General features: G+C 38.7%; 1 long non-coding RNA gene across 1 annotated transcript in view; it reads left to right on the top strand.

Moving 5' to 3' along the window:
• The window catches only part of LOC309508615, a 190,932-nt gene that overhangs the window by 53,408 nt on the left and 123,304 nt on the right, over positions 1-14,220 (top strand). The window lies entirely within an intron of this gene.

Below are 14,220 nucleotides of genomic sequence, written 5' to 3' on the forward strand. Positions count from 1 at the left end.
GTAGTGCACCACCCTTATTTTTGCCCCTATTGATCTCAAGTCTTGTGGGACCTGGCTGTGGTTCTTGAGGGGTTATCCCTGGCACACTTCGAACCTTTGGACGAGGTGTCTGAGAAGTTTTTTATCTTTAAAAGTAGCTTTCCTGCTCGCTATTACTTCCCTGAAAAGAGTCGGCGATCTGCAGGTGCTATCCGTTGCTCCCTCTTGCCTCGAGTTCGCTCCGGTTCTAGGGTGGAGAATGGCTCTCACTCTGAGAAGTTTTTTATCATCCTTCGGATGAGACGTTAAACCGAGGTCCTGACTCTCTGTGGTCATTAAAAATCCCATGGCACTTCTCGTAAAGAGTAGGGGTGTAACCCCGGTGTCCTGGCCACATTCCACCCATTGGCCCTTACCAATCATGGCCTCCTAATAATCCCCTTCCATTGAATTGGCTCCATCACTCTCTCTCCTCTCTCCACCTATAGCTGGTGTGTGGTGAGCGCACTGGCGCCGTTGTACTGTGGCTGCCGTCGCATCATCCAAGTGGATGCTACACACTGGTGGTGGTTGAGGAGAGATCCCCTGATATGATTGTAAAGCGCTTTGGGTGTACAGTAGTACATATGAAAGCGCTATATAAATGCCTCATTCATTCATTCATTCATTCATCTTTAAAAGTAGCTTTCCTGCTCGCTATTACTTCCCTGAAAAGAGTCGGCGATCTGCAGGCGCTATCCGTTGCTCCCTCTTGCCTCGAGTTCGCTCCAGGCAGAGTGAGAGCCATTCTCCACCCTAGACCCGGCTATGTGCCTAAGGTGCCTACAAATGTGGCACGGTCTATAATTCTTCAGGCATTTCATCCTCCACCACATGTGTCGGATGAGCAAGCTAAGCTATATGCCCGATCCGAGCCCTTGAGGCCTATGTTCAAAGAACCTCTGGCTGGAGGAAGTCAGATCAGTTACTTGTGTGCTTTGGGTCACCTAAGAAGGGTTCCCCTGTTTCTAAGCAAACTATCAGCAGGTGGATAGTAGAAGCTATTTCTTCAGCTTACGAGGAACGCAGTTTGCCTTTGCCTCTCAAGCAGAGGAGTGGCTTCCTCTAAAGCTCTCTTAGCAGGAGTTTCCCTTCAAGAGGTCTGTGATGCCGCAGGCTGGGCCTCCCCTCACACCTTCATAAGACATTGCAGTCTGAATCTGCCCTCTACACCGGGTTCACAAGTTCTCTCGTCTTGAATGTGCCAGATTGCTTCACACCAGGACGTATATCTCTCAGTGTGGCATTTCGTTCCCCGATGTGTCGATTCTCGACGCGGCGCGAGTTCCCTCAAAAGGGAACGTCTCAGGTTACGACTAACCCTTGTTCCCTGAGAAGGGAACGAGACGCTGTGTCCCTCGGCCACACTTCTCTCGCTCCTGAGAACGACTTGCTTCGACCAATCAGAAGCTGACGCTGTTATGTTCCAGCGTCCTTTTATAGCTTCCGCATTACCGTCACATGCAACGCACCCCCCCCCCCCCCACACACACACACACACACACACTCCAGCATTGCAATCTTGACATCGCAGCCTGTTCATTATAGTCTTAATAAAATATAATAATAAATTAAAGCTGCAAGCAGCGATGAAAGGGCCCTCGCACCCGTGCCATCGTCACTCGTTGGCTTTAGGAAGACAGAGCATGGTTGGGCAATGTGCATTTAAGGAGGTATACAGTATATAGTAGTTGCTAGCATGTTTAGTATGTTTTTAGCATGCTTAGTACACAATAGGTATGTGGTTAGTACTGCATTACTGTGTTAACCAGTTCAGTTTCTGTTGGCAGTAGGTGGGGTTATATATCTGAATATTGCTTTGTAGATGTGTTCAGTGCAGGACTTTATGAAGTATGTGAAGTTTGGGGCAGATTGGATATTGTATGTTTGAGTTACAGCAAATTCATATTTAATTGTAGTAATAGTATGGTTTAGTACTTATAGGGCCCTATCTTGCACCCAGCGCAAGTGACTTTGTACACCGACGCATGTATCATTCCTATTTTGCACCCGCGCAAAGCGGACTTTTCCCTCCACAGAAGCACGTCGGTTAACTAAGAAATACACTTGCGCTCCCTAGGGCGGTTCAGCGCAAAGAGGAGGCGTGTTCCGGCGCAAACGTTCCTTCTTGCTATTTTGCAGGTTTAGAAAACAATTGCGCCACTAACCAGGAAAAAATAGTTTAAAGTCAGTGGCGCGTTGCGCATGTTATTCATAGGCTATTTTAAGGGCGCATGCTTGGCCATAATCAATGTAGCGTGTGCACAACGCGCACTTTGATTCTCTCATCTACACAGAAGCAGCAGTTTTCATTTTTGCAAATCATACATTATTACGATAGATAGATAGATAGATAGATAGATAGATAGATAGATAGATAGATAGATAGATAGATAGATAAACAATTTATTATAAAAGCATACATCTAGCTTACACATTTCTCCATTTTCATGTAACTTCTCTCTTTTACGGCCGTGACGAGAGCGTTGCTCTCCTTGGCTGTGAACCGCTGCTGGCGCGCGCCTGGCAAATCCGCCGTTACAATAGCAATCCGCTATGGAAAAAGCGCGTCTGCTCTTAAAGGGAATGTGAGATGACGCTCTGATTGGTTTATTTCACGTTACGCCCAAACCACACCTATGAATAATGAAGCTACTTCAGACCAACCCATTTTAGATTTGCGCCTGGCGCAAGAGGCATTTATCCCGCCGGTATAATAGCAACAGCGCCGAGACCCGCCCACAAAGTTACTTGCGCTTTGCGCTTTGACACTTGCGTTTCAGATCGTTAAAATAGGGCCCATAGTGTTTACTAGTATGTTTTAACATGTTTCTAGTATGTTGTTAGCATGTTTAGCACATGCTGGAACTTTTTTATATGTTATTAGGAGTCCACAACAGTGTTTAACATGTCACTTCCTGTTGCCAGCAGGTGGCGCTATGACTGTAACTGAATATGAGCATGGTCATGTGTTCAGGACAGAACGCTTATCAAAAGTGTGAAGTTTGGCGCAGATTGGACATTGCCTTCTTGAGTAACAACAACATCCTGTTTCATTGAATTAACATGCTTTAGCACTTAGCTAAGTTTTGCTAGCATGTTTTAACATGTTTCTAGCATGTTTAGAAGTCAATGGCATTTTTAACATGTTGCTAGAACGGCATCAACGTGTTAAACATGACACTTCCTGTTACCAGTAGGTGGCGCTATTACTATAACTGAATATTCTCATGTAGATGTGTTCAGGCCATGACTCTTATCAAACGTGTGACGTTTGGGGCAGACTGGACATTCCGTGCCTGTGTTTCAGCAAATTCCTATTTAATTGCAGTATTAGCATGCTTTAGCACTAAGCTAAGTGTTTGCTAGCATGTTTTAACATGTTTCTAGTATGTTGTTAGCATGTTTAGCACATGCTGGAACTTTTTTATATGTTATTAGGAGTCCACAACAGTGTTTAACATGTCACTTCCTGTTGCCAGCAGGTGGCGCTATGACTGTAACTAAATATGAGCATGGTCATGTGTTCAGGACAGAACGCTTATCAAAAGTGTGAAGTTTGGCGCAGATTGGACATTGCCTTCTTGAGTAACAACAACATCCTGTTTCATTATATTAGCATGCTTTAGCACTTAGCTTAGTATTGCTAGCATGTTTTAACATGTTTCTAGCATGTTTAGAAGTCAATGGTATTTTTAACATGTTGCTAGAACGGCATCAACGTGTTAAACATGACACTTCCTGTTACCAGTAGGTGGCGCTATTACTATAACTGAATATTCTCATGTAGATGTGTTCAGGCCATGACTCTTATCAAACGTGTGAAGTTTGGGGCAGACTGGACATTCCGTGCCTGTGTTACAGCAAATTCCTATTTAATTGCCATTGCCTATTTACGGCAGGATAAACTGATTATTCATCCCCGGTCCAGTACACCAAAACAACCAAGACCAGCTAATATCAACACATAAACAGGTAGGCCTATGATATGTTGAAATTTTAAAGCCCACTATGTCACAAAATAAAATTCACACACATAACGGAGATAGTCACTTAATGCAAAGATTGGTTGAATATGAGCACCTGGAACTGAACACCTTAGAGTACACGGAACACCATGAACAGGACATGGAAAATGACATTGATCCGGTGAACAATTTTTTTGCTAGCATCAACAATAACTGTCACTATTACACTGATGAACAATTTAATAGTTCAATCAAGACCGAGCAGCAGTTATCTATTATCCACTTTAATAGTAGAAGTCTGTATGCCAACTTTCACAGTATCAAATACTATCTAAAACAATTGAAACAGCACTTTAACATAATTGCAATAACTGAAACGTGGATAAACAGTGAAAAAGGATCAGATTTTGAAATTGAAGGATATGAAATGTCTTCTATTAACAGAGTAAATAAGAGTGGGGGTGGTGTGATACTGTATGTGGACAAGGATTTAAATTATAAGGTGGTGGAAAAAATGTCAATGGTGGTGGATAATTTGCTGGAATGTGTCACAATAGAAATATGTATGGAAAAAAAGAAAAATATTAGTGTAAGTTGTATATAGGTCACCAGGTTCGAATATTGACACATTTAAGGACTGGATGGAGGAAACATTTATAAAAACTAGGCAAAAAGTCATGTTCATCTGTGGGGACTTCAATATTGATTTGTTAAATCCAAATAATCATAAAATGACAGAAGATTTTATTAACACCGTGTTTAGTTTAGGCCTGTATCCCCAAATTACCAGACCCAGCCGAATTACTTCTCATTCCGCAACACTAATAGACAATATATTTACAAATATCATACAAAATAATACAGTGAGTGGATTACTGATTAATGATATCAGTGACCACTTACCAATTTTTACAGTGTATGACAATAATTATAGTTTAAATAGACAGGATAAAAAAACATTTTCCAAAAGGGTCAGAACAGAAGAAACAATGGAGGCATTAAAAGTTGATCTGCTAGCACAAGATTGGGAGTTTATGGATAATGAAAAAGATGTAGATAATGCATATGAAGAATTTCTAAGAATATTTAAATTATTATATGATAAAAATTGCCCAATTAAAATATTTAGTAAGAAACCAAAACATAATGATAAACCATGGATTTCCAAGGGATTACAAAATGCCTGTAAAAAGAAAAATACACTTTATAGAGAATTTATAAAACATAGAACTATAGAGACTGAACATAGATATAAGAAATATAAGAATAAGTTAACCAGTATTATGAGAACTTGTAAGAAAGAATACTACGCAAAACTAATAGATAATAATAAAAATAATATTAAGGGTATGTGGAACATCTTAAATAATATTATTAAAAATAATACTAGACAGGCTACTTATCCACATTACTTTATTGATAATGATAAAAATATCAATAATATGGAAGAAGTGGTGAATGAGTTCAATACATTTTTTGTAAATGTGGGACCTAACTTAGCAGAGCAAATTCCAATTCCACAAATATTAGAAAGGAATTATAATAATTTAGTAGAAAGAAATCCCAGTTCAATATTTTTGACAGCAGTTGATGAAAAAGAAATAAAAGATATTGTTAAAGGATGCAAAAACAAACCATCCACTGATCATGATGGAATAGACATAAAAATTATACAAAAAGTAATAGAGGGGATTGCCAAACCACTAAAGAACATCTGTAATTTATCATTTTTAACTGGCAAATTTCCAACAAAAATGAAAATAGCAAAAGTCACCCCTCTATACAAAACTGGAAATATACACCATTTCACAAATTACAGGCCTGTCTCTCTATTATCACAATTTTCAAAAATTTTAGAAAAACTATTTAACAACAGATTAGAAAAATTTATAGATAAAAATAACCTACTCTCTGACAGTCAATATGGATTTAGAAAAAAAAACTCAACATCATTAGCACTAACAGAACTCATTGAAGAAATCACAAATGCCACAGACAAAAATAACTATGCAGTTGGAGTATTCATTGATCTAAAAAAAGCATTTGATACAATAAATCATGAAATATTAATCAGTAAATTGGAACGAATTGGGATTAGGGGGGTAGTTTTAAACTGGGTAAGTAGTTATCTGAGAGACAGACAACAATTTGTGAAGATAGGAGAGTATTCATCTGAATGTTTGAGCATGGTTTGTGGTGTTCCACAGGGGTCAGTGTTGGGACCAAAGTTATTTTTATTATACATTAATGATATTTGTAAAGTATCGGAAGTATTGAATTTTGTATTATTTGCAGATGATACAAACATATTTGGTTCAGGGGACAGCTTACAGCAACTCTTGGAACTATTCACTTCAGAATTTAAGAAAATAAAACAATGGTTGGACATTAATAGGTTATCACTAAATTTGAGTAAAACTACATTTATGGTATTTGGAAATTGTAAGTCAATTCATCAAGCACAGATACAGATAGAGGGTGTTAACTTAGAAAGAGTACATGAAAATAAATTTCTTGGAGTGATCATAGATGAAAAGATCTGCTGGAAGCCTCACATAAAATACATCAAAAACAAACTGTCCAGAAGCATTGCAGTTCTAGCAAGAGCTAAGCATATATTGGATCTTAAATCTCTTCGTATCTTGTACTGCTCATTATTGTTACCTTATTTGAATTACTGTGTAGAGGTTTGGGGAAGCACTTACCAACATTCACTACAGCCGCTAGTTATAATGCAAAAAAGAGCAATGAGAATTATTCATAATGTCGGATTTCGGGAACACACAAATTCATTATTTTTGCAGTCTAGATTAATAAAATACCATGATCAAATTGAATATCAAATTGCAGTATTCATGTTTAAAGTAAGAAATAGGTTATTGCCAGGGAATATACAAAAGATGTTCTCAGAGAGGGAGGGAGGGTACAACTTAAGGGGAAGGGGAAATTTTAAGATTAATAGATTTAGAACAACAAGGAAAAGATTATGTTTATCAATTTGCGGAGTTAAATTGTGGAATAAACTAGATGAAAACTTAAAGCAATGCCCTAACATATTCCTCTTCAAAAAAATGTTTAAAGAAAAGATTTTCAAGAAGTATCAAGAAGCACTGTAGTGAAAGTAGGAGTGCTCCTTTGTTATGATTTAAATACTTGTTAGTGGTCATTTTGATGCATGTATGTAGGTATGTAAATATGTAGGTATGTATGTATAGGTATATGTATATACATGTATGTATATGTATGTGTACATGTATGTATATGTATGTGTATATGGATGTGTGTATAAGTGTGTATGTGATATCAGATAACAAAAAAATAATAATAACATAAAAAATTGTTATTTAAAGGAATGTAAGAATTAAAGGGGTAGGAGTACATAAGTTTAGCTTCTTCCTACTCCTTTTCGCACATGAGATAGAAGTATGTTCACACAGAAAAAAACAAATCTGGCTTATCTGGCTTAAAGGCTTATCTGATGTTATTTTTTCTCTTTTTTTTCTTTTATTTTTAAAAAAAAAATGCTTTAAACATTTTTGTATTTTATTTTACATATTCTTCTCTCATGTTCGAAATAAAGACTTCAATCAATCAATCAAATCAATCAATCAATCAATCAATTGCAGTATTAGCATGCTTTAGCACTAAGCTAAGTGTTTGCTAGCATGTTTTAACATGTTTCTAGTATGTTGTTAGCATGTTTAGCACATGCTGGCACTTTTTTATATGTTATTAGGAGTCCACAACAGTGTTTAACATGTCACTTCCTGTTGCCAGCAGGTGGCGCTATGACTGTAACTGAATATGAGCATGGTCATGTGTTCAGGACAGAACGCTTATCAAAAGTGTGAAGTTTGGCGCAGATTGGACATTGCCTTCTTGAATAACAACAACATCCTGTTTCATTGAATTAACATGCTTTAGCACTTAGCTAAGTTTTGCTAGCATGTTTTAACATGTTTCTAGCATGTTTAGAAGTCAATGGCATTTTTAACATGTTGCTAGAACGGCATCAACGTGTTAAACATGACACTTCCTGTTACCAGTAGTTGGCGCTATTACTATAACTGAATATTCTCATGTAGATGTGTTCAGGCCATGACTCTTATCAAACGTGTGAAGTTTGGGGAAGACTGGACATTCCGTGCCTGTGTTACAGCAAATTCCTATTTAATTGCAGTATTAGCATGCTTTAGCACTAAGTTAAGTGTTTGCTAGCATGTTTTAACATGTTTCTAGTATGTTGTTAGCATGTTTAGCACATGCTGGAACTTTTTTATATGTTATTAGGAGTCCACAACAGTGTTTAACATGTCACTTCCTGTTGCCAGCAGGTGGCGCTATGACTGTAACTGAATATGAGCATGGTCATGTGTTCAGGACAGAACGCTTATCAAAAGTGTGAAGTTTGGCGCAGATTGGACATTGCCTTCTTGAGTAACAACAACATCCTGTTTCATTGAATTAACATGCTTTAGCACTTAGCTAAGTTTTGCTAGCATGTTTTAACATGTTTCTAGCATGTTTAGAAGTCAATGGCATTTTTAACATGTTGCTAGAACGGCATCAACGTGTTAAACATGACACTTCCTGTTACCAGTAGGTGGCACTATTACTATAACTGAATATTCTCGTGTAGATGTGTTAAAGGGACAATGTGTAGCTTTTTAGGTATTTTATTATAAGGAGTCCTCGTCGTCGAAAAAGTCCAAAATAGACCGTAAAAGGAAACGTGACCGGAGATTACAAAAACAAGGGTTACTGTCAGTGTCAGGATAGCTAATGCAGGAGAAAGCTTTCAAAAGAGACGCTGAAGTTTCCTGCTTTCTTCTCGACAGGTAAGTCAATGTTACGGCCTTAATTACAAGCTTTTTTTTCATTGCTTGGTTGTGTACTTTATTATATAGACAGTAGAACATTTATAGTTAAAAGTTAAACAGGCTCTTTGATGAATTGCAGCTATTGAGTAAAGTAACGTTAGAGAAGGCTCTGATGATGATGATGATATCTAACAATGCACGTACTTCAAAAAATATAACGAGTAAAGAAGGCATTACTACTAATTACCATAGTTAAAGGACAATTCCGGTATTTAACACTTTAAGTCTATTTTGTAGTTTGTTTTGGATGAACAAGAGTGGTGGACAAAGAAATTTTGACAATGATTCCTGTCGCGACTTTTTAACTATTTTAGAATTGCCCATGACCGCTTTAGAATGGGAGTCTATGGCCATGCACAAACATGTCCTTAAAACAACCCTTAACGTTCGTTTTCAAAACTGTGCAACTCACCGAGTGGTTAGTGGTGTCCGTTGATGATTAAAAACAAATATATCGGCGCAATATATCATTTCAATCCGTTTATTTTTCTATAGTGGAACTATTTTTTCAGATACCTCACAACCGCGTATAAACTTCCGCTCTTCCGCAACTTCCGTTGCTCTGCTCACGCTAGCCTTCTGAGAGATAGAGAACCGAGCGAAAAGACCTAAAAGACTACAACCAAATGTAAACAGCATCCTTTCCGTCTCCGGTAGCGCAGTAATATCAACGAGCAATGAGTCCTCCAACGGAAATCAATGGATTTTACAAAATGCCAAATAAAACACGACAGAAACTGTATTTCGCTACGCTACTTGTTTTGGAACATCAACGAACACCACTAACCACTCGGTGAGTTGCACAGTTTTGAAAACGAACGTTAAGGGTTGTTTTAAGGGCATGTTTGTGCATGGCCATTGACTCCCATTCTAAAGTGGTCATGGGCAATTCTAAAATAGTCAAAAAGTCGCGACAGGAACCATTGTCAAAATTTCTTTATCCACCACTCTTGTTCTTCCAAAACGAACTACAAAATAGACTTAAAGTGTTAAATGCCGGAATTGTCCTTTAATGTTTTTCACAGTCAGTAGTTCATACTGTAACATTCATTTTTTCGTTGTTTCAAGTTTCAGTTTGTTTTAAATAACAAACATGTTCACCCGAAGAAAAACTCGAAGTGCTATTATAAGACATCCTGTCATAGCTTTTTGGTACATAACGGCTACCGTAGATGCAACGCGCATTTGAAAAAGTGAGGCGCTGGAGAGCATTATTCGTTTGAATGCAAAATACAATTTCACCACTAGATGGGAGAAATTCCTACACACAGTCCCTTTAAGGCCATGACTCTTATCAAACGTGTGACGTTTGGGGCATATTGGACATGAGTTACAGCAAATTCCTATTTAATTGCAGTAATAGCATGCCCTAGCAATTAGTTAAGTGTTTGCTAGCATGTTTTAGCATGTGTCTAGTATGTTGTTAGCATGCTTAGCACTTGCTGGCACTTTTTTATATGTTATCAGGAGTTCACAACAGTGTTAAACATGTCACTTCCTGTTGCCAGCAGGTGGCGCTATGACTGTAACTGAATATGAGCATGGTCATGTGTTCAGGACAGAACGCTTATCAAACGTGTGAAGTTTGAGGCAGATTGGACATTCCATGCCTGAGTTTCAGCAACTTCCTGTTTCATGGCGAAACATCGAAATTTGTCAGGCCACCGAGGACCCGCCCTTCCACGAAAACTCAAGATCTTCGCAATTTAACGTTGCAAAGGCCTTAAGATTACACTCACCAAATTTGAAGATGATCAGATTAAAACTGTAGGAGGAGTTCGTTAAAGTACGAGGCATGAAAATGGCAAAAACTGCACAAAAATCTGAGAGGAAGTTGAAAATGGCTGACTTCCTGTTGTGTTTAGGGCTACGCTCCAAGAGACTTTTTTGTAGGTATTAGGTCCTTACATGTATGTACCGAATTTCGTAAACGTACGTGGAACATAGCGGGAGGCGCACTCCGTTGAACTTTTATAGGTGGCGCTATCGAGCCATTTTGCCCCGCCCAATTCTGAAACCTATATCAGATGTAAATTTTCGCCAGTTCTGACGCGTGTGCAAAGTTTCGTGAGTTTTCGAGCATGTTTAGGCCCTCAAAAATGCGATTAAATGCGGAGAAGAATAATAATAATAATTAAAGCTGCAAGCAGCGATGAAAGGGCCCTCGCACCCGTGCCATCAACACTTGGTGGCTTTAGGAAGACAGAGCATGGTTGGGAAATGTACATTTAAGGAGGTATATATAGTAAGAGTATGTCAAAGTCAGTTACAAAATGTTTTGTATAATGGTGATAATAGCATGCTTCATGACTCAGCTAAGTGTTGCTAGCATGTTTAGTATGTTTCTAGCATGCTCAGTACACAATAATTATGTGGTTAGTACTGCATTACTGTGTTAACCATGTCAGTTTCTGTTGCCAGTAGGTGGCGTTATGACTATAACTGAATATGAGCATGGATGTGTGTTCAGGACAGAACTCTTATCAAACGTGTCAAGTTTGGTGCAAATTGGACATTGCCTTCTTGAGTAACAACAAAGTAATGTTTCATTGAATTAGCATTCTTTAGCACTTAGCTAAGCATTGTTAGCATGTTTTAACATGTTTCTAGCATGTTTAGAACTCAATGGCATTTTTAACATGTTGCTAGAACGGCATCAACGTGTTAAACATGTCACTTCCTGTTGCCAGTAGGTGGCGCTATTACTATAACTGAACATTCTCATGTAGATGTGTTCAGGCCATGACTCTTATCAAAAGTGTGAAGTTTGGGGCAGATTGGACATTCCATGCCTGAGTTACAGCAAATTCCTATTTAATTGCAATAATAGCATGCTTTAGCACTTAGCTAAAAGTCTGCTAGCATGTTTTAGCATGTTTCTAGTATGTTGTTAACATGTTTAACACTTGCTGGCACTTTTTTATATGTTATTAGGAGTCCATAACAGTGTTAAACATGTCACTTCCTGTTGCCAGCAGGTGGCGCTATGACTGTAACTGAATATAAGCATGGTCATGTGTTCAGGACAGAACGCTTATCAAAAGTGTGAAGTTTGGGGCAGATTGGACATTCCATGCCTGAGTTACAGCAAATTCATATTTAGTTGCAGTAATATCATTCTTTAGCACTTAGCTAAGTGTTTGCTAGTATGTTTTAGCATGTCTCTAGTATGTTGGTAGGATGTTTAGCACCTACTGGCATTTTTTTATATGTTATTAGGAGTCAAGAACAGTGTAAACGTCACTTCCTGTTGCCAGCAGGTGGCGCTATGACTATAACTAAATATGAGCATGGACATGTGTTCAAGAGATAACTCTTATCAAACGTGTGAAGTTTGGGGTAGATTGTACATTGCCTTCTTGAGTAACAACAAAGTCCTGTTTCATTGAATTAGCATGCTTTAGCACTTAGCTAAGTATTGCTAGCATGTTTTAATATGTTTCTAGCATGTTTAGAACTCAATGGCATTTTTAACATGTTGCTAGAACGGCATCAACGTGTTAAACATGTCACTTCCTGTTGCCAGTAGGTGGCGCTATTACTATAACTGAATTTGAGCATAGACATGTGTTCAGGCCATGATTCTTAACAAACGTGTGAAGTTTGGGGCAGATTGGACATTCCATGCCTGAGTTACAGCAAATTCCTATTTAATTGCAGTAATAGCATGCTTTAGCACTTAGCTAAGTGTTTGCTAGCATGTCTCTAGTATGTTGCTAACCTGTTTAGCACTTGCTGGCTCTTTTTTATATGTTATTAGGAGACCACAACAGTGTTAAACATGTCACTTCCTGTTGACAGCAGGTGGCGCTATTACTATAACTGAATATTCTCATGTAGATGTGTTCAGGCCATGACTCTTATCAAACGTGTGAAGTTTGGGGCAGATTGGACATTCCATGCCTGAGTTACAGCAAATTCCTATTTATTTGCAATAATAGCATGCTTTAGCACTTAGCTAAGAGTTTGCTAGCATGTTTTAGCATGCTTCTAGTATGTTGTTAGCATGTTTAGCACTTGCTGGCACTTTTTTATATGTTATTAGGAGTCCATAACAGTGTTAAACATGTCACTTCCTGTTGCCAGCAGGTGGCGCTATGACTATAACTGAATATGAGCATGGTCATGTGTTCAGGACAGAACGCTTATCAAAAGTGTGAAGTTTGGGGCAGATTGGACATTCCATGCCTGAGTTACAGCAACTTCCTGTTTCATGGCGAAACATCGAAATTTGTCAGGCCGCCGAGGACCCGCCCTTCGACGAAAACTCAAGATCTTCGCAATTTAACGTCGCAAAGGCCTTAAGATTACACTCACCAAATTTGAAGATGATCAGATTAAAACTCTAGGAGGAGTTCGTTAAAGTACGAGGCCTGAAAATGGCAAAAACTGCACAAAAATCTGAGAGGAAGTTCAAAATGGCTGACTTCCTGTTGTGTTTAGGGCTATGCTCCAAGAGACTTTTTTGTAGGTATTAGGTCATTACATGTATGTACCGAATTTCGTGCACGTACGTGGAACGTTGCAGGAGGCGCACTCCGTTGAACTTTTATAGGTGGCGCTATCGAGCCATTTTGCCCCGTCCAATTCTGAAACCTATATCAGATGTAAATTTTCGCCAGTTCTGACGCGTGTGCAAAGTTTTGTGACTTTTCGAGCATGTTTAGGCCCTCAAAAATGCAATTAAATGCGGAGAAGAATAATAATAATAATAATAATAATAATAATAATAAACAGAGCAATTCCAAGAGGGTCCTCACACCATCGGTGCTCGGGCCCTAATTAAAGCTGCAAGCAGCGATGAAAAGGGCCCTCGCACCCCTGCCACCGCCACCCGGTGGCTTTAGGAAAGGCCTTAAGATTACACTCACCAAATTTGAAGAGGATCAGATCAAAACTGTAGGAGGAGTTCGTTAAAGTACAACATCAGGAAATGGCAAAAACTGCACGAAATCTGAGAGGAAGTTCAAAATAGCTGATTTCCTGTTGTGTTTAGGGCTACGCTCCAAGATACTTTTTTGTATGTATTGGGTCATTACATGTAGGTACCAAATTTCATACCTGTACGTGAAACCTAGAGCCGGGGCAAAATGTGGGGGCAATAATTTACAGAATTTGCCCCACCCAATTTTGAAAACCATATCACACGTAAATTTTCACCACTTCTGAAGCGTGTGCAAAGTTTCATGAGTTTTCGAGCATGTTAAGGCCCTCTAAAAAGCGATTCACTTTGGAGAAGAAGAAGAAGAAGAAGAAGAATAAACAGAGCAAAAACAATAGGGTCCTCTCACCATCGGTGCTCGGGCCCTAATAAACAGAGCAAAAACAATAGGGTCCTCTCACCATCGGTGCTC

This window comes from Leuciscus leuciscus (genome assembly GCF_965113295.1).
Source record: "Leuciscus leuciscus genome assembly, chromosome: 10".
Taxonomy (NCBI): domain Eukaryota; kingdom Metazoa; phylum Chordata; class Actinopteri; order Cypriniformes; family Leuciscidae; genus Leuciscus; species Leuciscus leuciscus.